Source organism: Meleagris gallopavo, chromosome 6 (assembly GCF_000146605.3).
Source record: "Meleagris gallopavo isolate NT-WF06-2002-E0010 breed Aviagen turkey brand Nicholas breeding stock chromosome 6, Turkey_5.1, whole genome shotgun sequence".
In the NCBI taxonomy this organism is placed as follows: Eukaryota; Metazoa; Chordata; class Aves; order Galliformes; family Phasianidae; genus Meleagris; species Meleagris gallopavo.
In genome coordinates this window covers 16,456,741-16,479,931 of record NC_015016.2, presented here as the reverse complement: position 1 = coordinate 16,479,931, position 23,191 = coordinate 16,456,741, and the positions used below count along the sequence as shown (strand labels likewise).

Below are 23,191 nucleotides of genomic sequence, written 5' to 3'. Positions count from 1 at the left end.
ATTCTTTTTACAGTGCTAATTCACTGAGAGTACATGACCTACACCAGATCAATAGTTTCTTGTGGAGAAGCACTTCAGGAAATGTTTGGAAGAGCACAGATATACACAGAACAGTTTAAAGAATCCCACTTGCTACTTTGCTTCAAAAATATATTTTTCCATTTTTACATTGATGTACTCTTGCAGGTACTCGTCAGTGTTTGTAATGAAACCTTGCTACAGAGAGTCGCTCACTTCCACACTATGCTTGGGTTTCTCTTTATAAAGACATTTTATAAAGCATGCTATAGCAATTGGCAGATCTCAGCTTTTCTGGATTTGTTATTAGTGTGCTCCTGTTGCAGAAACTACAAGATTACTCCTTCAGTGCTCTTAAGTTAGTAGTGTGGTTAATTCAATAATCTAAATTTCTTCTGAAATAAATAAACCTATTTACTAGACTATTTTTGTTTGTCCTTTGTATGTTGTCTTCTTGCCTCCAATCACAACAATTCCCAGAAGACTTTATTTGGTAGCATTATGGACAGTAGAATCAAAGAACGGTTTGGGTTGAAAGGGTCCTTAAGAACAATCTAGTTCCAAACCCCTGCTGTAGGTAGGCATCTAGGTCAGCTTGCCCAGAGCCCCATTGTGCCTGGCCTTGAGCACTTCCAGAGATAGGACATCCACAACTTCCCTGAGCAACATGTTCCAGTGCCTTACACAGCCTAAGTAAAGAATTTCCTCCTAAAATACAATTTAAACCTCACCTTTTTCAGTCTAAAGCCATTTCCTATGATTATCTGCCCATGTAAAAAGTCAGACTTCCTCCTGCTTTTAAGCTCTCATTCGGTACTGGAATGCCTCAATTATGTCTTCTTAGCACCATCTCTTCTGCAGGGTAAACAAGCCCAGATCCCTCAACATTTCTTCACGGGAGAGATGCTCATTTGTTCACAGTCACGTCCATCCTCTGGATGGATTCCAACAGCTCTATGTGCTGGGGGCCCCAGACCTGGATGCAGTACCATGGATGGGGTCTTACAAAAGCAGAGCAGAGGGGAAATATGGCCTTCCTTAGCCTACTGGGCACCTCTCTTCTGATGCAGTCCAGAATCCAGTTGGCCTTCTGGCCTTCAAGTAATCACTGCTGGCTCATGTTCAGTTTTTCATCCTCTCGTACTCCCATATTCTTTTCCTCAGGGCCGCTCTCAGTCCATGCCTTGCAAGTATTCAAGTTTGGGACTGTATTGACCCACGTGGAGGACCTTGCACTGTATCTCTTTATCTGCATGTAGCTCTATTCCTGGAAAATCTATTTAATAATTCTGTTTAAGTTGTTTTGCTACAAACCGATGTCTTTACTTACGTTACCTTTGTTTGTTTTATTTTATTTATATATGTACATACATAGATTTTTTAAGATTGTACAGTTCTACTACACTTCTGTGTTCCAGTTAAGACTTCTTTTTAACCATTTCTTAATGTCCTAATTTTCTTTCATCTCATTGTCAGGACTGTTTGGTCTGGCATCATAAAGGTTAGTTCAGTATAACAATATTGAAATTCCTTTTGGAGTTTAGATTTTGGGCTGTTCGATAGGAGACAGGAGAAATGAGCCTGACTTCCTGTGTAGGCTTTTATAGCACTTGAAGGCTGAATACTCAGTCTCTGACTGGAGTATCTTAAGTGCTCAGTTAACACCAATTCTTTTCACATGGTGACATTGCAACTTGTATAAATGTTCCTAAAGTAGTAATCAAGATATCTCTATTGTAACTCTAATGCAAATGAATTTTGATGATCCATTTGCCTCAAAAAAGGCTGCATTAGTTTATTCTCTTCCATTTCAGTGCACATTACAACAATGCAAGAATGACTACTATCAAACTACGAAAAATGCTAATTATTTTGATGTTTCAGAAATAGTTTGAACTAAGAAGAATGAACTTTCATATGCATTTTATTTCAGAACTGAAATAATATAACATTCCAGCAGAGGGAACTCTCATTCTTTATAATGCACAACTAAGGCTTGCTTTACTATCTTGTTTGTGGATTAATATTTTATTCTCACAGAAATGCCTAGCTTTCTAGTCTGTGTAAAAAACAAAGTCTAAAATGGTGGATTTTGAGATAGCATGTGACATTAAAAAACAAACAACAAACAACAACAAACAGATAAAAGGATTTTGTACTAGGGATACACAATCTATAGCATTAAATATTCCCAAAAAAGCTGTCAGTTCTACAAATAAAATATTAAACATACATCTTTACCTACGCATGAGTAGAAGAACTAATCTAAATTTTTTATATGTTTTCTTGTTTGAAATCTAGAGCCTACATTTTAAATGGTAACTCTAAAGAAAGGAAGACCCTAAGAATTTATATTCTTTGTAGCTTTTCTTCTATCTATGAGAGATTCAACATTTGGTTTCAGTACTGCAGATGAGTCAAGTTGTCTAGGTAACAACCCATTCTCATTGCTTTACTGAGCATATATTAAGTATTTTCTCATACTGATTCAATATGTTCTAATCAAATCAAAGTAATCCTAATGATATTGCCATAAATCTGAAATACGTTATATCTTTCTATTAATTTATGCATAATTTGGGAAGCTGACTACAAGCTTGTTTGTATAGTGTGTATTTCAGTTGTACTGATTCTTATGTTCACTGCAGGCAAAGATTGAAGCAAGGCTTACAGAATGTTCAGATGATTCACAGCAGCTTTTTATTCTATTTTACCTGTACAGTTAACACTTAAATATAACGAATCCGTCTCTGTAAAGTCTTCCATTTGTGCAGTTATTGGCTCAGTCCTTGGGTCCTTCCAGATTCTGAAGTTATAACTTCCTACACAGTCCAGCCTGAAGGTTACTAACAGCATGCGTACACATGCACACATGCACACCCAGAAAGTAGAGAGCATCCTTGCACAGAAAATATGTAGAAATAGAACTTAATACAGAGTTCAGGTGCAGGGCTTGCCTGCAACTTACACCTTTGACTATCCCTCCTCTTCACAACAGCTCCTGCCCCACACACCTTGCTCTCTGCCACTGCCTTTGGCTTTTTCCCTAGATATCTTGTAATAGGTTTTGCAATTCTGTGCAAAAAACTTCAGAACATCCCATAGTAAAACTTATGCAGTCCCATAGTCCTCCACAACTACCCTATAACAAATTCTGTCTTTCTTATGAGACCCCTAGTAGTGTTTGTTTGACTGATAACTTGTTTTGTTCCTTGCCTTTTTCTCTGACACTGGATACAGATGAACTAAATATATTTCTGAATTCCGCTATCCTTACATTTCAGCAGTGTCTGCAGTGCAGCAGAAACTTCCTGATTAAATTCTTTGTGTCATCTTTACAAAGAGAATATTCACAGACTCAAAAAAAAAAAAAAAAAAAAAAAAATAACATAAGAATTCTACATTCATTGGATACTACTCAATGAAACAGAGAAATTATATACAGGAGTAACTTCTTAATTTAGGCATTTACAGAAGCATTTAGCTGCTGTTTTTCATTCAGTGAGTTGGATTCCATACCTGTCACTGAGGTTTTCCATATTCTTTAGCACAATATAAAAAACTTCTAGCCTCAGTCCAAGATACAACAAAGGAGAAAAGTACTAGCAAATAAATCTTACTGCATCATGTGTAGAATTATCTCAGAAAATAGAGCTAAAAGAGGATTGAAGAGGCCATCTGTTCCATCCCACTACCCCAAGTCAACCTTGACTCCATTTGAACTATTCATTTGTTAACTCTAGTTAAATTTTAATAAAAAGGGTCCAATTATGAAGCTTTTCTACAACTGCCATATCTAATCTATTCCAATCTTAACTGCTTTCATTAGACAATGTCTCTTAAACTCTTAAGTAAATATCCCTTAATGCATATTAAATAAGTTATAACAACCCACAACCCACCAGCCTCTTTTTCTAGTGCTGCATTATTGCTTCTGTTTAGATTGTTGATACCAAAGTACCCACACTTATGCTGTCAAAGGGAGGCTTAGCTCTTGTAATCTTTGACAAAAGGTGTAAGTAGCAGAGAGTGGTATTGGAATTAATAATAAAAAAAAAGTATTGGAGAGAGTGGATTCCACTCTGTTGATACAATTATTCTTTATTTCTAAGCCTGGCTTCTAAAGAATTTATGTAATCATTTCATTTGTCTGTCACACTGTTAAATTAGAAAAGTTGTGACATGCAATAAAAAAACACGCTGTATGTGTAAAGCCAAGAATTCATTATTGGCATAAGTGAAATTTCATAAGAAAAATCAAAAGTAAAAAAAAATCAAGCTAAGAAATGCAGAAAAATGAAAGAAAAAGATTTTACTCCATGTAGTAAAATAAAAGTGAAAATGAAGGTTTCAGTAGTAATTATATGCTTGAGATCCTTATACACACCTGTCCATTGCCCATCTTGGTCTTGGTCTTTTCTCAGAAGGAAGTCAGGCAGAAGGGGTTGCAGAAAATTTCTGTGTCTCACAGTTCTGTTGCTATCTGGAGTGATCCTGGTGGTGTTTTTTTCTTCCTTTTTCCCAGAGTATTATGAGGTCCATGGTTTCTTCTTCACTATGGGTTCACTTGAGGTCATTCAGTTTTTTTGACAGTTTTGCACCATTTTCTTTGTCAACCGTTCAGCAACATAGTTAATATTGCAACCAAATTTTGCATGTAAGGTGTGTAAGGAGTCCGTAACTCCATTTCTTTAACTCAGCATTGGTGAATTGTTTATCTTTCTGGGGCTTCAGTGCTATCCTGCAGCCTCTTTCTTGCTACCCTCATGCCTGTACTCCTCTACATATTCTCATATGTGGTCAGTGCTATCATACCTCTCCTGTGCTTCTCTACCACTGCATCATTATGCTGAACTCATAACCACTTCACTCTTCACAGAGGAATTACTCACTGCTAGTGTCTATATAAAAAAATATAGTTATACTATAGAACAAAAAGCAAAATTGACACAAATTGGATGTAACAGGATGGTCAAATAGAAGAATCGCTATTAAATCCAAATAATCTGAAAGAGGCAAGGTCCTGAGACCCTGGAAAAGCCAGTTCAAGGCCTGTGCCCAGTAACGAGCATGGGCAACGATATACTTATGGGGATACTGGGCTATGAGAACCTGCCAGGACTTTATTAGCTCTTGAATTTCAACTTAAAGGTGAGGAACTCAGAAGCATGGCAAGAGAAGAGTGCCAATAATATACAGTGGGAATAAGATTATGTAGTAGTGGTACAAAATCACGTGTCCTCCTTAGACTGCCAGCTGATCATTCAGCCCATGTTTGCTTGCCAGACGTGTGCACAGCTCTGAACCAGCCTCTGGGTATGTAGAAACCAGAGAGTTATAGAATAAGTCAGTGCTTTGTGGGATGGCTTGGGAAAACCAGAGTTAGATTGCTTGAGCTAATGCAGTGAGAAGGAGACACAAGAATTCAGACACTGAACAACAGGGAACTAAGCCATAATGGCTTTCTTTGCAAACATACATATTGTGCCACTGAGCAGCAGCAATCTGAATCACATTCACATACACGTTTGAAAGAAAAATATTAAATACACAAGCATCCATGGAATTAAACAACACATGCTCTTTAAAGTTTCTGGGGAGAAGCAGGCTCAGTTAACTTGTTGCTTGAGGGAACCCAATATTACCTTTAAAGAGAAGGTTTTTTTGTTTTCTTTCCTTTTGTTGAACTTCCAGAATTCTTTGTTTGACTGTGAAATAATTCCATCAGTCATCTCAAATAGCTTTAAGAAACTGATTGCCACAGTATTTGATTGCTTCATCATCAGCAACACACTTATTTTTACATAATTCCTGTGACATAGATAAATGTTCTGACGTTAAGTCTGGGAATCTTAATCAAAGCTTCTCAAAGACAGTGTGGGTGCATAACCAGATGCCATTCTAGAGGAAACAGATGTATAGATACTTTGGACTTGAGCAAGGTTCCATGAGAACTGAATCCAGTTTTTACATCCCAAGATAAGCAGCCAGCCATTTATTTCCAGACAGGCAGATCTCTCGCCTTATGTTCTTTTCATATTCAAGGGACCTGTGTTTTTTGGCTTTGTCATGCACTTGATTGCACAGGCACTGCTATGGGAAATTTCACAGCTTTAAACAAACAATAATATGAATTATGGCTGCGTACTCTGTCCTTTGATGACTGACTTCATGAGTCTTAGCATAGCACACCTTCCTACTACAAGAATATTCGATTTTTCTCATGTGCTTTTCAAGATGCTATTTTTTAATTTACTTTTTTAATTGGAAGCTCTTACATCTTTTAGCTCTCTCCTTCCTGCCCTGACTGTTTGAAATCTGTTGGAAATGATTATCAGTGGACTGCTCGATGGACAGAGGAATGGGCACATATTACAACCATATAAACCTTATCTTCCGAGATGAGGAAGAAACAAACCTGCAGAAATCTCTCACAATCTTCTGTAGATAGACAATGTTTATAAAGGTAATTGAGATTAGTCCCTGTAAAATTCTGTTCTGAATATTCTTAGGGCCTCCAGTGGTATTCCTAAAACTCAATTGAATCAGTAAGAAATAAAATCTTTCCTAAAGTTGTAAACTCTCTTTACTCCTTATTGCCTTTATTTCCTGAAGCATCATAGCCCTGAGCAAATACAACTTATTTGAACTTGAACAGAGGCTGGAAGGTTTTTTTTCCTCTTATATTCATTTATTATTGCTTTTCTGTTGCAATGTTGTGTATGTTTTATGAAGGTCTGAAACTTCACTATTTCAGCAAGCACAAGAAAATACTGTCTTCATAAAATTCCCACACTAATATACAAAGAACCAGGAAAAGCTGGTAACACAGCAATGTGTTATTTAATGGCAAGTCAAATTTTCAAGTGTATTCTCTCTCACTCTCAAACGTACAGACACTCACACATCACAAACTTGATACTCGTAGACCAAGTTCTTATATCAAGGGACACCATGATCTTAAGAACCTGAGTTGTCCTGTGAGCCAAAATAAGCATTAACATAAGGCAGGTCCTTATATATATGGCTATTGAGAAGCTTATAGTATTCAAGTCCGCAAGTATAATTTGCGAAAAGAAAATGATAATCTTACACAGCTGAATATCTGTTGAGAAAAAAAAAATAATTTCCACATAGTGGAAGTTTTTTATTTTTTCTGAAGGGAAAATATAAATGTATTATTTTGCTTTGATTCAGATTATTTTTCATTTTGTTGACCTGAGCTGATGCATGTAATTATGATTTAATTCAAGAAAACAATAAAAACTGTTGCTCTGTCAACACACTACATTTGAACTGCTTTAAGTCGTGCTTCTGAAGAGGCCTTGATGATCAATTTGCCTGGTGAAAAGTATCTGAAATAATATCTGAAATAATGCACACAAATATCACTGAGTTGCGTGAGTTAGCATTTATTTGTTTGTTTATTTATTTACTTACTTACTGATTTCCTCAAACTGAATAATAGAAATTTCCCTGCTGAGATGTTCAATCAAAAGAAATGGGAATCAGTCCACTGGTTTGTTGAGCATGGGTGGCAGTCATCTGACCAGTTAACTACCTTACACAAAGTTGTTTGTGATGATAATTGCATTTGTAACTGCACACTAGGTGGTCTCCATATACTTAGTCTAAAAGAATTAAGGAAGAAGAAATAATCTGTCTGGTTGATTGATTAAAAAAAAAAAAAGTAGAATGTTTAAAATGGAAAGGAAGTGAATAGTGGTTAAACTTTGGTACAGTAATGGAGATATGGAAGAAAAAGCACTACAATACAATTCGATGAGGGAAGAATTTAACTGTAAATAAAATGGTCTGTGAAACTGATCCTCCATTATCTTCACCTGGAGCCTCTGTTTGAGGTACTGGGTGTAACCACGGAAGAAAATTAACATACACTCAGGCACACGGGTTTAAAAGATCCAACGCGAGGTATTTGAACACTAGGGGGTAGCACTTAACCGGGCTACAGCTACCAGCTTTGTAAGGAAAACTGGAACAGCTGCTGTAGTGACAGACTCTCCTGCATTTAATGGCAATGTTAAAATTTTGCAGGGAGAAAACACAGTTGTTGGAATAAGAGAAAAAGAATGTAGGTTACAAGTCTTACTCTTTCTATAATAGCTATAAATGTACTCTAAAACTTCAGTTACTGATATGGATCATGGACAGCAGAGCAAATTATATATTAAACTAATCGCGAGTAATGTTCGTATATCACAGTTTCATCTTTTCTGTTTTTCTTCAGTCGATGTTTCCTAATTTAAACCTGTTCTTCCTTTACTTCAAGTAAAAGGGAAAGATCTTAAGGGTCTGAGTCATTACCTTCTGTAGTTTTTACGTATTTTTGGCTTGACATGGTAAAAGAAAGTCCTGTCTCTGAAGAAGCTTTTTTTACCTTATGCCAGAGTTAATGACTATAACATATTGGATCTCATGCACAATTCATGAAAGCTGATTTAACGTTAATGCAGGTGCATAGAATGGTTCAAGTTGTTCACCTGCTCTCCTTGATGGAGGCAAAATGCTGTCGTGATTTCTAACAAGGAGAAATGAGGAATGAATCAAGGAGATAAAATATATAATGTATATAAATGTGGCTTAGAGTGCATTGTAAATGATTTTACCTAGCTAGTCACATACCTTTCTCTAATGGCAGACAAATTTTCTAGTGGATGATAAAACATGAGGCTAGATTGTCATCCTGTTGGCAACCCTTGGAGGCAAATTAGGACTTAATCCTTCTGCCAGTGGAATCATTGGCAGGCAATCATATGCACAATATGCTGCTTCAAATGTAATCAGAAGAAATGTGCATTTGATCTAGCTGGATAAAACTCTTCAACTGATAATCACCTACTAACTTACGATCTTGATAACTTGCCATTTCTCTAATTTTCTCCTAAAATGTAGAAAGAAATTCTATCAAAGTAAGACTTTCCCCACTGCCTATTGAAAACAGAACAAGGTTTGCTGGTTCCAGTAGCTTTCATAACTACTATCAAAATTAGTTTTCTTTTAAAGTGGTCTCATTATAGAGTTACTATGTTTATAGAACTTATTTTTTTCCAAAATTAATAGTGACAGCCATTCACCATTTCTCAATACTGTAAGTGTGCAGAAAGCATTCATTCACTATACATTGCTTAGTTTCTCAGTTCTGCTTTTAAGCTAAACAGGAAAGATTAGCCTAGGTACTCAATGTCCAAATGAGTTGCTTGGACTAGAAATTTAACTTTCTCATGCTAATGTTAAGTAGGTTGCATTCTGTGAAGAATTATCAAGTGGAATCTTATCAATATATATACATACCTGAAGGGAGGATACAAAGATATTGGAGCCAAGCTATTTTCAGTGGTGCCTAGTGCCAGGACAAAGGGCGATGGGCATGAGCTGAAACACAGCAAACTCCAGCTGAACATAAGAAAACATTTTTTTATTGTAGTGGTGACAGAGCAGGGGAGCAAGTTGCCAAGGGAGGGCATATCTACATCTTTGGAGGCATTCAAAAGAAACCTGGACATGGTTCTGAGTAACTTGCTCTGTCTGAGCCTCCAATAAGTAACACGGTTGGACTACACAGACGTGAGAGGTCCCATCCAAGATCATTTATATCGTGATTCTGAGTTTTTGTGAAATGCAATGTATGCAATAAATTATCACCTGCTAACTATTTCTAGGTATATTTATATAAGAAAAACATAAATTATTTTAAATGTAACATGTATATGTAAATTAATAAATAGTAAATTTTTATATCAAATATCTACTTATAGCTTCCAAAATTTCACATAAAAGTGATTTTCATGTTATCAGAATTTTCAAAAATATTATATGCTATAAGCTAGTGGCATCATTTCCCCAGAATCAAGCTTTTAGAATGTCAGAGTGCCAGTGACTATCAGACAATCACTCCAAACTTTTCTGATAGACAATATTTGAAGTTAATTAACCTATCACTGCCTACAAGGTTCTATGCTACAAATTTCATGGAAACTTGCATTTGATCAGTTATTTTAAATGAGCGTGTACTTCAATGAAATAAGTATTTCAGAAGCCACAATACAGGAACTACATTAGAACTATCGCATAACTTCTTTATTATCTGAAGTAGGCAATGATATAGCTCTGTCAACTAACACGTTGTATTGAACAATTAATGGTACTGCATGTCTCTGCACAGTCTTTCCGAGTGTAGAGGTTTGTACAGAGATTTTGCCTATAGTATGCTGTACATGTGCAACTATACAGACAGCTGGAGAAGCGTCAGAGCAGGTATAAAGAGAGAGAAGTTTCTTACAAGACAAGACATTCTTTTCTGTTGAGAACTGTTTTTTGTTTTTTTTTTTCCCCCAGAAATTATTTATTGGAAAATTTAATACATCCTGAGCATGATAGTTATACCAACTTTTAGACATATCCAGTAGAGAAGGTAGTGTATGTATGTAACCTATAGTAAGTTGTGGTCTAACTTTACATTGCCACTTGCAACTGGACATATTAATAATTTTACTACTGCAACTGGGATTTCCATTATTTCTTCATCATCTTCCATGGCCCCAAAATAGCTGTGGAGAGACAAGATGTTATCAACATTTTATGAGTTCTGAGCAAGTTCTAAAACCTTTATTTCAAATTACTGCTTCATTTTCTTTTCTACAAGTTTAACTTCTAATTCTATGTTACTGTTTGTCCACCTCTTAGCTTCTTTATGTACAAGAAGAAACTAGTCAAGCAAACATATCCAGCTATATTGCTGTTTACTGTGACATGAAAATATGTCCTAGGCTGTTCTAAATGACTAAGAGGGAACTTACAGAACCAAATGTTTTCTTAAGGCAGAAGAGTAAAGGATTTCTTAAAATGTCTTTGATTTATGTGCCAAGCATTTCAGGACACTCTCTCACCTAGAGGAAAATAATCTCCAGGAAAGTAACCTTTTCAGTGGTGCCCAGTGACAGGACAAGGGGCAATGCTGGAACACAGTAAGTTCCATCTGAATATGAGAAATAATTTCTTTACTATGAGGATGATAGAGCAAGGAAAGTTGTGTAGTCTCCTTCTCTGGAAACACACCAAACCTTCCTGGATATTTTCCTGTGTAACCTACTGCAGGGAAATTGTTTTTGCAGTGAGGTGGGGCTGGATAATCTAAGAAGTCCTTTCCAACCCCTACAATTCTGCAACCCTGTGACTGTGAACCTTCAGTTAGGAAGGAACATCTTCATTTCTCATTTTTGATTTGTCTTTCTTATGATATAAACTGAAAATAACTGTGCATAAACTGAGCTTCAAGTATAAGCTTCCAATATGAGATGAAAATGAAGAGCTACAGCATGCATGGATTGTCTTGCGCACTATATTGTAATAAAATAAATGGAATAAAATATCACTACAGAGTAACGCTTAGTATCCTACAGCCTGTAGTTTACAAGTCTAGATAAGAGGGCAATAGGACAAAAATTAAATCAGAGTTGACTCAATTAAAGGTCTTAAGACTGTTTTGCACATATTAAGCTGGGAACAATTCTATGGATAGCCTAAAATAATCATCCAAATGTAAGTGTATAATTTAGAGTTCACTGAGTAGATCTTTAATGTTCACTAAATGTATCCAATTAGATCTCTACTGATGATAATGGGAACTTAGCTTGCGTGTAAACAAATTAATTTAGATGTCTTAATCAGTGAGCTTTACCAATCAGGATGACTGTATTGTAATGAAAGGACATCCAAGGTAGCTTTAAACTCTCTGGCTTGGGCAAGTCCAATCTAATTTCACAGAGTTTAGTTCAGATGTGTATCCTGACATGAGGGATGGCTATAGTACAGGCTATTTTGGAGACCTGTAGCATGTAATTTACTTTGTTTAAAAAATGTTTTACTGTTGACTTAAATGGATGTTATCTGGTAACCGGGTTTTTGCCAAGCTGTGATGCAGAACTTATACAAAAAAAGTACTTATTCCTTGGACACTAGTACTAGGGATACAGAATGAGTTAAGCTCATGAAATCTTGTCCAATTTGATGAAAGTATGACATACTGTAATGACTTTATAATACTCCTTATTTCATTTTTACTGTGTAACATTGCTTCATTTTCCTTCATGGGCACAAAACTTGACTGAGGTCATGCAATGACACCTAGCTTATTACCATAGCTGGCTTCTATTAAATTCATAGAGCATTAAAATATTCAGCATTTAAAAATTCAAAGTTATTCTTGTCTTAAATGTTCAACAGTAACATTACAGATACAACATTTTTTGCCATCACTCTTGTTTTCAATAACCTTTTCAAATACCTTTCTAAAGAGCATTTCTTTATAATTTTATCTAGTATTAATTAAGGATGTGCTTATATTTGTATTTTAAACTATTAATAGCAGAAACAATGGAGCAATGAGTCATTGAATTTTTTCCTTTATTTTATTTTGTTTTATTTTTTTACAGTGTGAAGATATGCTTTCTGGCTTAAATCAGCACAGAAGGATATACAAACTCCCATGGCCTATTCACATTACCTCTAACCTCAGATGATGCCAATGACAATTACAATTCTTAATTAACTACCTGTATGATTGATGAGCTAAGAGGTACTTCTGATTCTGAGGCTCAGGTATGCTACACACTGACACAAAAAGTGACAATTGCTTTGAAGACTATGCAGTAAACATACAAAACAGATAGGCTGGGAGGCAGAACACATGTACCAAAAGATTAAAGTTGTGAGTCACCATGAATGGATATAGATGTCAGAAAGGTACAGATATTGCCTAATAGATGTCATCAATGGAGTAATGAAGTCTGAAATAGGATTCTTGATTTTTTTTTTAGAGCACTTAGACTTCCAGCAGGTTATCAGCAAAGCCAAGACTAGATTTTAGGAATAAACTCACCTCATCTTCCTTAAACATATGTAGCATTGACAGCTATTGCTGAAGCTCCCTTTATATTCATTGTTGAGAGGTAGGGTTTTTTTAGGATTCAATCCAACTGATGTATTAAAAACGTCTATTTTAAAGTGAGAAGAATTCTATCTTAGACTTCTGAGCCTATAGTAACTATGTTTCTACTGATTATACATGGAGACTAGAATGACTCACATAAAGAACAGACTTTCACATTTAGTGGGATGAATTCTCCATAAATCCTTTGAGTGAAGGAGTAATGTTCTTCTCTCTGAACCGTGAAACCATCCTGAATAAGATAGTAAAGTATATCCAAGTAACTGCTGAGCATTTTTTAATAAGAACAAACAAATGTTTCCCTTTCATTTAAATATTGAAATTCTGGAGATACCTGGCTCAGGTGGCTATTTTGTACACTCATAATCAGTACTGCTCTGAATTCTATTCCCTACTATTCAGATGTACAGGATTTCAGAGGATTTCACACAAATATACTATTTATGATTTTATATGCATACAAACTGCACCAATAAACCATTGTCTAGCGAAGGAGGTCCCAAAAGGTTAGATATTTGCACAGTTTCAGTTACTGACTTAAAAAAATCCCTTCAACCAGAAAAGAGTTGCAAGAATTCTAACCTGTAACTTGTATTCTCATTTTATTTAACAATCCTGCACACAATCCATCTAGGTCAGTTTAAATGAATGCCTTATTGCTACTTAGATGATTATGGGTTGCAATTCATTTAACATGCCCAATGATTCATGTTTAATTTATTGAATTTAATGCAGTATCTGAGTAACTTACGCATGTGTAGTACTTTAAATGCATGCACAATGGCACATAGATCCCTATGCAGGGTTTTGCTGAAGTAATCAGCTTATTGATGTGTTATAGTTTGAGATATCATGTTACTTTTTATGTCAATATTTAATTTAATTCTGTTTGCAGTAATGAGTCTGTCACTATAGTGATGTGTAGGTAGGTATGTCTGTCTACCACTCAGAAGTTCGCCAGTTTTTATGCAAATAATGGTTCAAGATGTGTCTAGTTTTATGATTTGTTACCTGAACATTTCATGAGCCACTAACTTGCATTTGCATCTTTTTTTGTATTGCTATTTTGAAACTAATTAATGAATGCTTTTTGTTTACAGCAAGAGGTTTGAATCTTCCTTCAGTACCAGACAAGTCAAAGGACATTTACAAGTGAAACTCAATTTCTTCTGTGGAAATGATTTTCCTGTATGATAAAGCTATGTAGGATATACCTGTATGCTTCCTTGAATCTTCTGCACTGCAGCTTTTCATTAATAGGAGGAAAATGGAGACTGCCTCAGAGAAATCTGAGCTTTTTCAAAATCCAGAAGTTAAGACCATTATTTTTGGTAGACCTATATTTTTATGCTGCTTATTAGCCTATTCTGTTCCTGATGAAAGACTGTACTTACAGTTCTCATTGTGATACTGAGTCCTTACAAGACAGGAGGATAAAAAAATCATGTTTAAATTATCTAGCAAAAATGCTCTTGTCTTGATGGAATCCACATTACCTGCAATGTTTTTTTTTACCTTAACCATACTCCTTTCTTATCTCTAAAGCACAGTAAACAGGTTTGTGCTTGAGATTTGTGATACCAATAAAGAGGAATTCTATTTGGCATTCTTATCACCAAGTTTGAGGTTTTTCTCTTTCCTCCCTCTGCATAAATGGACAAACTATACTTTTCTTATTCCCACAGTCTTGTGATAAAATGTTATATGCTTTTTCTTCTGTTTTGACAAGTCCTCCTACCAGGATAACTGACAAGGAAGACCTTGCTGTAATCGACTTCTAACTTTAGTTGACATAACACACAAAAAGAGTTCAGAAGTAGTTATATGTAAGATTTTGTATATTCTACCTGTTAAATATTTGCATTCTAAGCAATGAAATGTAGTTCCATATAAGTTTTTATTTCCAAATAGTTGTTAAGTAAACATCAATGTGCACTGTAGTGACACACTAGTTCTAACTTCATGCTAACAAGCCGCAGGTACTCAAGGAGCAATTGTGGTTCCATACTCACATTTAGACAACTTAATGAAATTATATACTGTAGTAGGTCAGAAGATGTAATGTGCAAAGAAATATGGTTGACTGTCAGTATATCAAAGATAATTGGTAAAGGCATCTGCCAAAGAGATCCTAGATTAGAGTTTCTTCTTTGAACAAACAAACAAGCAAACAAGCAAACAAACAATCAAAAAATACATTTAGAACAAATACCAGCCCCAGAAACATTTATAGCTTATAAAGTAAGCGATTAGCTTTATAAGAGAAGATTTTGCTGGCATAGCAAATTTTTGATTTAAGTTTTATTTTCAGGATCCTTTTAACATTTGTCTAGCAGAGATAAACATAGTGTAGTTCTGCCATTGGAGTTATGATTTATACCAGCTGATACATCAACCTTTGTCTTGGATTTATTTCCATTGATTTCATTCCATCTGTTATTTAGAAACATTTCAATTATTTTACACGCTCATCTATCTAAAATTAAGCTGAAGTTACATAAACCCACAACCAAATGCCTACATATAAGATCAGCTTGAAGTTATTTCTTTGTCTTTAGCTGTAACAATTCTCCGAAAAACAAATGGGTTCTCTTATGGAAAACTGATGAGAGATTAAAAAACAAAATGCCTGTTGCTGTTGATTTCTCTGGAAGTACTGCCTCCTATTTTATTATATTGGCCCACAAAGTTAATGGCAGATGTTGGTGGTATGACAGTCAAGATTGAATCTTCCCAATAGTATTCTGTTACATTTTGTTGCCATGCAACAGATGGCAGCAGAGGAACCATGACAGAATTATGTCTGACGTGCAAGTGCATATGAAGCAAAGGTGTGAAACTGAATTTCTCCATGTGGAAAAAATGGCACCCATTCACATTCATTGTTTACTGAAGGTTTATGAAGACCAATCAGTGGATATTAGTGCAGTGAGGTGGTGGGTGATGTGTTTCAGAAGTGTTGATAGTGATGTGAAAGATGTTATGTTATAGATGGCTATGAGAGTTCTACATGCACAGCATGCAGGCTCTTGTTCATCACTGGTGAAAATGCATAGCTATGGGTGATGACTACGTTGAAAAATAGTGTTTTCTAACTGAGAATTTGCTTCATCAAATAGTGCTCTTTGTATCTGTTGTAGTTTCCATGGAAATAAATAGGAGGCATTACTTTTGGTGTGACTTATGGATATAATGCAGTTAAAAACCAATAAGATAATGGCAAAATTCAGTGTCATGGATGCTTTCTTGGATTTTTGATAAAAAAATTGATAAAAAAATCTGAAACGTCGTTTTGATACTTTTCAATTTCTCTCAAACAAGATAGGGTATGAGTTTAAGATGGAGCTTTCTTCAATAAATTGATTTTTTAAAATTATTTTCAGTCAAGTTCTTTCTTTTGCAAAGGACGTTTAACTGAGTTTTCTGTATTCTGGCTTCTGTAGATTTTGGTGTTCCACGTATTTAGGCAAATACTTAATAAAGACAATGAGCTATATGCTACAGTGATTGTGAGAGCAAAACTCTCTCTAATATTTTCCATGCATTAAGGACTATGAAATTGAGCTGATCAGTACTAACCATAACGAATTTGCATCTACTATATGTAGGCTGTCATTCAAAGATCTCAAAATTATTTTAGATGTGAAGAATCCTATGTAAAATCTGAATTGTCTCCTTTTCAGTTACAATGATCAGACTTCTTCTTGGCCCTAATCAAAGTTTGGATAGTCCTAGATTATGAATATTTTTCCTCCAAGACTGAGAAATAGAATGGTTTTGTAATGAATTTAGTAATGACTTGCATCCAAATGGTTCACCAACAAGCAAGTAAGGGCTAGAGACCACAACGTATCCAGCAATTAGAGTGGTACATTGCTATCTGACCATCTGAATGAAATTATTTGTTATTCTGTCAATTTCCACTAGTATTTAGGACAAGTTCCTTAACTAGCTGGTATTCTATGTTACGCTTGCAAAATGAAGACAATAGTTCTATTAGGTTCTGGGAATAAATGCATTACAAATTTTGTATATCTCAACTCTTATGGTAATAGAAGTGATACACTTTCCATAAAGAATCAATTTCCTTGTTTTGAAATATGATTTATGATGAATCCATGACTGAACCTGATCTTTAGAAATATCTTTGAAACATATTGTACCATTTCTTTCTGCCAGCTGTTGTGAGAGTTCGGGTTAGTTGCATTCTGCCTGAATTGCTGCTAATGGAGAGTTTGTAGTCCTAAATGTGTCTTTACTGGCAACAAAGCTTCCACTCTGAGTTTCTTGGCAGTAGGCTGCTGATTTGAGAAATTATGTATTTCTATTTGTGGAAGAGATGGTCTCTAATTTCCATTCCTGATAATGTCAATATATATGTATAACATATGTTGATGTTAAATTGCTCAACAAATCTTTGCAAATCCTGTGCATATGCACAAATCCTGTGAGTAGTCACTTTTACTTCATGCTACACAGCTTTTCTGCCTTCTTTTAGTTCTATACAATAGCTTAACTCCCTGTCCACCTCTGTGTGCTGGAGTTGTGTGATCAGAACAACAGTAGATGCAATCAAAGTCACAATTAGACTGTGATTCACGTTATGTAAAAGATTCATCATGCCAATTGATGTGAAATGACATGTGATCTCTAGGCACTGATTGCACAAGGCTTTAATCTCTCCACATGCTGAGTATTGTACTTTCAGTGGTTCAGCAAAGCTTGGTTGTAATCATTTTTCAACTATTGCTTTTCCATGATTTCATTATGAAGAGTATAACAATTAGGTCTTTGTCTACTACTTTTAAATATCAGAGAGCACTGATTACACAGTTAGCATCCTGAGTGTAGTTGACCTTTTGGGTAGAAATGATATAAGACTGGTGTTTTTTACTATTTGAGGGTTAGGTGGCAGGTAGCTTTTTTTTTATTTTATTTTATCTAGCATCCCTTTTCACTTTGTGGCTCATGGGGTCAGTCACTCAGAAACTTTTCAAAGATAAGTAAATAGCAATTTTTTTAAGAGCTAAATCCAAAAAGTAGACATTTTTGTAATTTTTAAGATGAAAGACATCTTAGATGAGAAGATTCTTCTAAATGTCAATTTTCAGGAAAAAGTAAATCCTAAACATAGCCTACATTTTCCTCTAAAATATTATAGCTACCAAAAATTAGACTTTACATTGATATCTCTGTAAGACTTCAGGTGTTACACTTCTCTCTGGTCTGGGCAGTGAGGTGCCACTTTATGAGTGTATATGATAAGCGAGATGTGGGGGAAAAGTTAAAAATTATGTGTAATAGTTACCAATTGGAAATTGCGCAGTAACTGAACAAGCAGGAGTTTTCCAGACTTGAATCTTAAGTAGAAGTGTTCTTTCCTTTGACGCCTGTGAATAACAAAGAATACGTAGATGTTAATGTGCCTAACTAAACTCTGTTTCAAAGAACTGAGTATGACTGAGTGGCACTCATTTTTTATTTCTGAAGAATATGAATAATATGGCCATCCATAAGCGCATTAAGTCATGGAATAACTATATAATGATTTCTAAGTTTCCCAGGGGAAGCACTTGGTATGATCAAATGTACAAGTCTGCTCAGTATAAATCGCTGTGGGGGAAGGAAAGGAGGTTCAGCCTGCTAACTGGTTCCAGTAGCCATGGTGTCCTTCTGACTTATCTGCAATGCTATCTTCCCCCAGATCCTTCTACCTTAAGCCTTTTATATACCATTTTTTGACTTCGAGGTGGAGCTTAAGTGACTCTAGTCAAACATACTTTTGTTTTGAAATGTCTATTCAGAGAATATTTTTGTCAGAAAGGTGGAAACTGCTTTCTTAGGACTATCTCTGGAAACAAAACAGTTTGGCAGTTCCAAAAATATCACCAAGTCCCCATCCCTGCACAGTGACAGGGTTTGGCCATAGGACTTCCACTCTGCTCTACATTCCATGTTGTTTATTTTTTACAGTTAGCATATCAGGCTTTCCTGGTATTTGCTAACAATCTAAAGTTTTCAGGTCTTATATTGCTTAGGAACTATCATGGAATGGATTATCCAACACATTCCACCCTGGAGGTTTACCGTCTCTCAAGGGGTGGACATTTCACTAAGCCACCTTTGGTAAATGTTCCTCATAATCCACCTGAAGACTATTGTCACTCAACCTTCACAATATTTAGAAGGAATTGGGGAGGTCATATACAGTCTTGTTATTAAGATTAGACCTCAAGGAACTTTCAGAGTGCTTGCTATTTATGGGTTAAGATGACTGACTCGTAGTATTTGGTGTGACTGTGTTACCAGTCCTGATTAGGGCTTTGGGTGTAATGGCCAGGCCAAAGGAAGAGACTGGGAGCAAGGGGGAGAATACCAGTACAATGTTAATGGTACAAGCACCTGCTCAGCTTAAGCATTAGATACCACTATTGAAGTCTATGAAACTAATCTGTAACTACTATTATTATAATTACTACAGAGAAGATTAGATGATCAGAATGTTAGAATGAATAATTTCATAGAGGTTCACTTGTATCTAGAGAGTGATTTTATAAAAAGTAGTATTTGCCTACTGCTTGGATTACTTGACATTGTGCAATGCTGTGCAAAAAATCTGTAGTATGTTTCCTCTTGTGATCTTACAGTACAGCTTCAGTGCTTCCAGCCTCGCATATTTCCATTTTCAATTCCAGTCTTGAGTAAGGGAGAAAAGAGGATAACTACTGACATAGACATTGGATAAATCACTCAATCTATTTAACATACATACATATTTTACTGGTAAAATTAATGGTCAAAATCTACCCCAAAGGCCATTTCCAAGATTTCAGCTGGCCATTCAATTTGATAGATGTAATATTTTTTCTAAATGAGCTTAACGTTCATTATAATAGAAACATATGTTGGTGTAACAGTGTTGAGGCCCATGTGTCAACCCTGTTTTGTTGCTAGTGATTGTACTGTGGAAACCTGACTATGCTCAGTCTGCTTCCAGACAGGACTGCAGATGTTGACTTTTACTCTTCTATTACTGAGTGATAGACACATTCCGTTATCCCTGAGACTAACAGGAATCTTATTCACCTGTAATTTATTTTTTAATCAAAACAAATCTAAAGATGGAAAATGAGGTTAGAAGACCATGTTTTGTGTATGAACATATATTATTTCTTTCCTATGTATATCTATTCATGATTTGCCTGTCTTTTCTGTTGATTGCAGCCATCTGTTGCACCATCCCTTTGCAAGGCTCTATCTTTAGATACATAAATGATAGAGAGAAACTTATCTTGGCTTTGAATGAAACAACTTTTGTTTTGTTTTGTTTTGTTTTTATTACATAAGTCAACAAATTTGTACAAGATAGTTGAGCACAAAGTAGGTACCTCTGATGATAGTCTGTTGCCAACTTTGGTCACAATCCCATAGTTTTCAAGTGACAATTTAGCTTAGAAATCTACAAAATAAAATGCATAGCAGTTTTCCCTGCAGCAGAAAGTGACAGTATTCTCAAAGGTGCAACAATCTGACAGTTTGCTGGCCTTGTAATACTTCACGGATGATGTATTAATTTACCCCAGTTATAGTTGGTGGTTTTTTTTGGACCCAATAGCTGAATAATCGGGAAGTACAGTGCACATATAGAGAAGAATTAGACTGATTGCCAGATGGGAAAGCATAAAGTGGGGCTGGAGTATTGTTACACATTTCCCAAGAATAAATTTTTATTCTTAAAAAAAGAAAAAAAAATCAAAACCCACACAAAACAGCTATTGTGATCTGATCAGTTCCCCAGAATAAGAACTTTTTTTTTCTCTTTTTTTTCCTTCTTCACTAGACAGATGCATTAACAAACAGTAGGAGAGCTGGCTCATCTCCACTGATAATAGCATGCAGAATAATTTTGTCACGTGACTCACTTTCTTCTTTGACACTAAAAGACTTTTGAAAAATGAGTGGCATTAATTTAAATAGATTTCCCATAAACAGGATTTACCAAAAAACATAAAATCCTTACTTTAATCTCATCTTTAAAAAGTATAGGAAAGAAAAAGCCTCATATAATTTAAAAATGTTACTGAAAAAAGTAAATATTCTCTTGATGAGTAAATAGAACTCATCTTGTGGAATATATTTGCAGTAAAGGATTGTTACCACTGTGTACTTCACTGCTTTCTTAGTCAAGGAAAAATAATGCTTCTTACTACCTCTTGCTGTTTTTGAGCTAGACCCTCATCTAACCTTGAACAGGGTCATGGCATGGAATGAATTGATAAGACATACTTCATTTAGGATTAAATAGCAACAAGACTGACAGAGCCTAGAGGGGCTTTCAGTCCTAATGGAGAGTTTATCAGCACTCTTATGGAGAAAAAACAATATGAGTTGGATTAGTCACTTCCTATGTGTCGGTCACACAAGACAGATGCACCCAGAAGGCTAATCTAATCTGCTCTCCCAACACTTTAAAGAACATCAAAGGTGCTAAATTGTGAAATAGAGATGTATTAGTTGGTTGTTACTGCAATATGTGTTGCTCCACCTTTTGAGCTCCCATCTTTTGTTGTTCTTAATCTGTGTATTCTCTCCTATGGCTCAATGAATTCTAATATCTTTGCCTGGGAAATTGCACTCTGTTTCTCTTCTGTAGCCTAAAATAATTAATGGACCATAGTTACCTGTCTAGTGATTCTACAGGAATCTTCATACTATAGAGCAACCCACCTGTGATCTCTCTTTCCTGACTTGCATTGCCTTGAATATCTTTTAACTGAAAATGATATGCCTTTCCAAATATTTGTACTCACAGGTTTCAGTGAGTTAGTTCTGCTGAGGTCTTTACAAGCCCTTCCGCAGATAATGTATGTCCTTCATTTAATTTTCCAGGCATGTACCTTCTATAGTGATGAACTCATAACCAAGATTAAATGACTTGAGCTCAACTGAATGAATTAACAGTTGTACCTTTTCTAGAAACTCCAAGGCTCCCTGGATTTCTGCATACTTGGTTTTCACTAATTCAAATATAGCTGTTCATTTTAATGCAGTTTTGCTGACCAGTGCTGAAAGAACTTAATCACTCACCTACTTCTTTATTTTCTATCACAATATTTCTTTCACAGAACTGTATTTAATAGCATAAAATAAATCTTCAGTACATTTCCCCTTTTCTACTGACCTTCAAATGGATTAGGTGAGACTGTAGGATTGATCTCTGCTCTCTTAGATCTTGCACTGTAAACTGTTCAACAGTGACGTGGTGGTGAATATATGCTGATGGACATTTCTCTGTTAGGGTGAATTTAAGAATGTATTTCAGCTGATCTAACATCTCATTCCTAGAGTATGACTACTGTCTTCCACATTGCTCTTAGGTACAGCCTTCTTTTTCTGTCCTGGCACCAATCCTGATGCTTGTTAGGTGTCTTGCTCCAATTTATAGGGGGGATAAGAGGTTCTTTGATATCTGTATACCTGGTTTGAGATTAAGAAATAATGGTTCAAATGTTGGTCTGACCAGTTTACTATAAATCCTAATCAGGGAGATGGGGAAAGGAAGGATGGTGACTATTATGAATTGGGGTGATGGGGAAGGGAAGCCAGGCAATAGAAAAGATAGGCAAGAAGCAAGAATTGCGTAAATCGGGGATAATCACCACCAGGATCCAGCAGCGGTCCCATTGCACGCTGTTCTGATGGCCTGAGAGAAAAGCACAGGGGGAGAGCAGCAGCAGCGTGCCTGGCTTTGGGCAGCAAGCAGGTAGCAGGAAGAAGCTGCAGGATAAGTCCTGGAGGAAGCAGCGGGACTCAGGTAACAGGTCCAGGAGAGTCCGTCAGCATGCAGGCATTCTGTAGTGAGGGATCTGATGGCAGACATCTTTGTTCTTCAGCATGCAGGCATCACATTGTGAGGAATGTGTTGTCAGAAACCTTTTTGGGGAGAGCAACAGCAGCATGGCCGGTCTTAGGCAGCAAGAAGGTGCAGTGACAGAGTAGGTCCAGGAGGGAGAGGGGCAGGAAGTGAGGCTTCTCATGTCAGAAATACCCCTTCTTCATGGAGAATCTGTTGCCAGAAAGCCTAAACCTCAGGGCTGTAGGTTTCTTTTTTATCCTTCTTCTTCTGCCATCGTGGCATTCCTGGGCACTTGGGTAAAAGTCATGTGCAGCACCTTCTGAGATGGCCACCTTCCTCAAGATAAGCCC

The 23,191-nt window shown here is 36.0% G+C and overlaps 1 long non-coding RNA gene across 3 annotated transcripts in view; it reads left to right on the top strand.

Moving 5' to 3' along the window:
* The window catches only part of LOC104911382, a 40,020-nt gene that overhangs the window by 4,365 nt on the left and 12,464 nt on the right, over positions 1-23,191 (top strand). For 2 of the 3 annotated variants that reach the window (XR_002115901.2, XR_793891.3), the window contains exons 2-3: positions 12,471-12,636; positions 14,086-15,816. This is a non-coding gene — a long non-coding RNA (uncharacterized LOC104911382). The remainder of the gene's footprint in view (positions 1-12,470; positions 12,637-14,085; positions 15,817-23,191) is intronic. The other variant, XR_002115906.2, reaches the window with a different exon arrangement.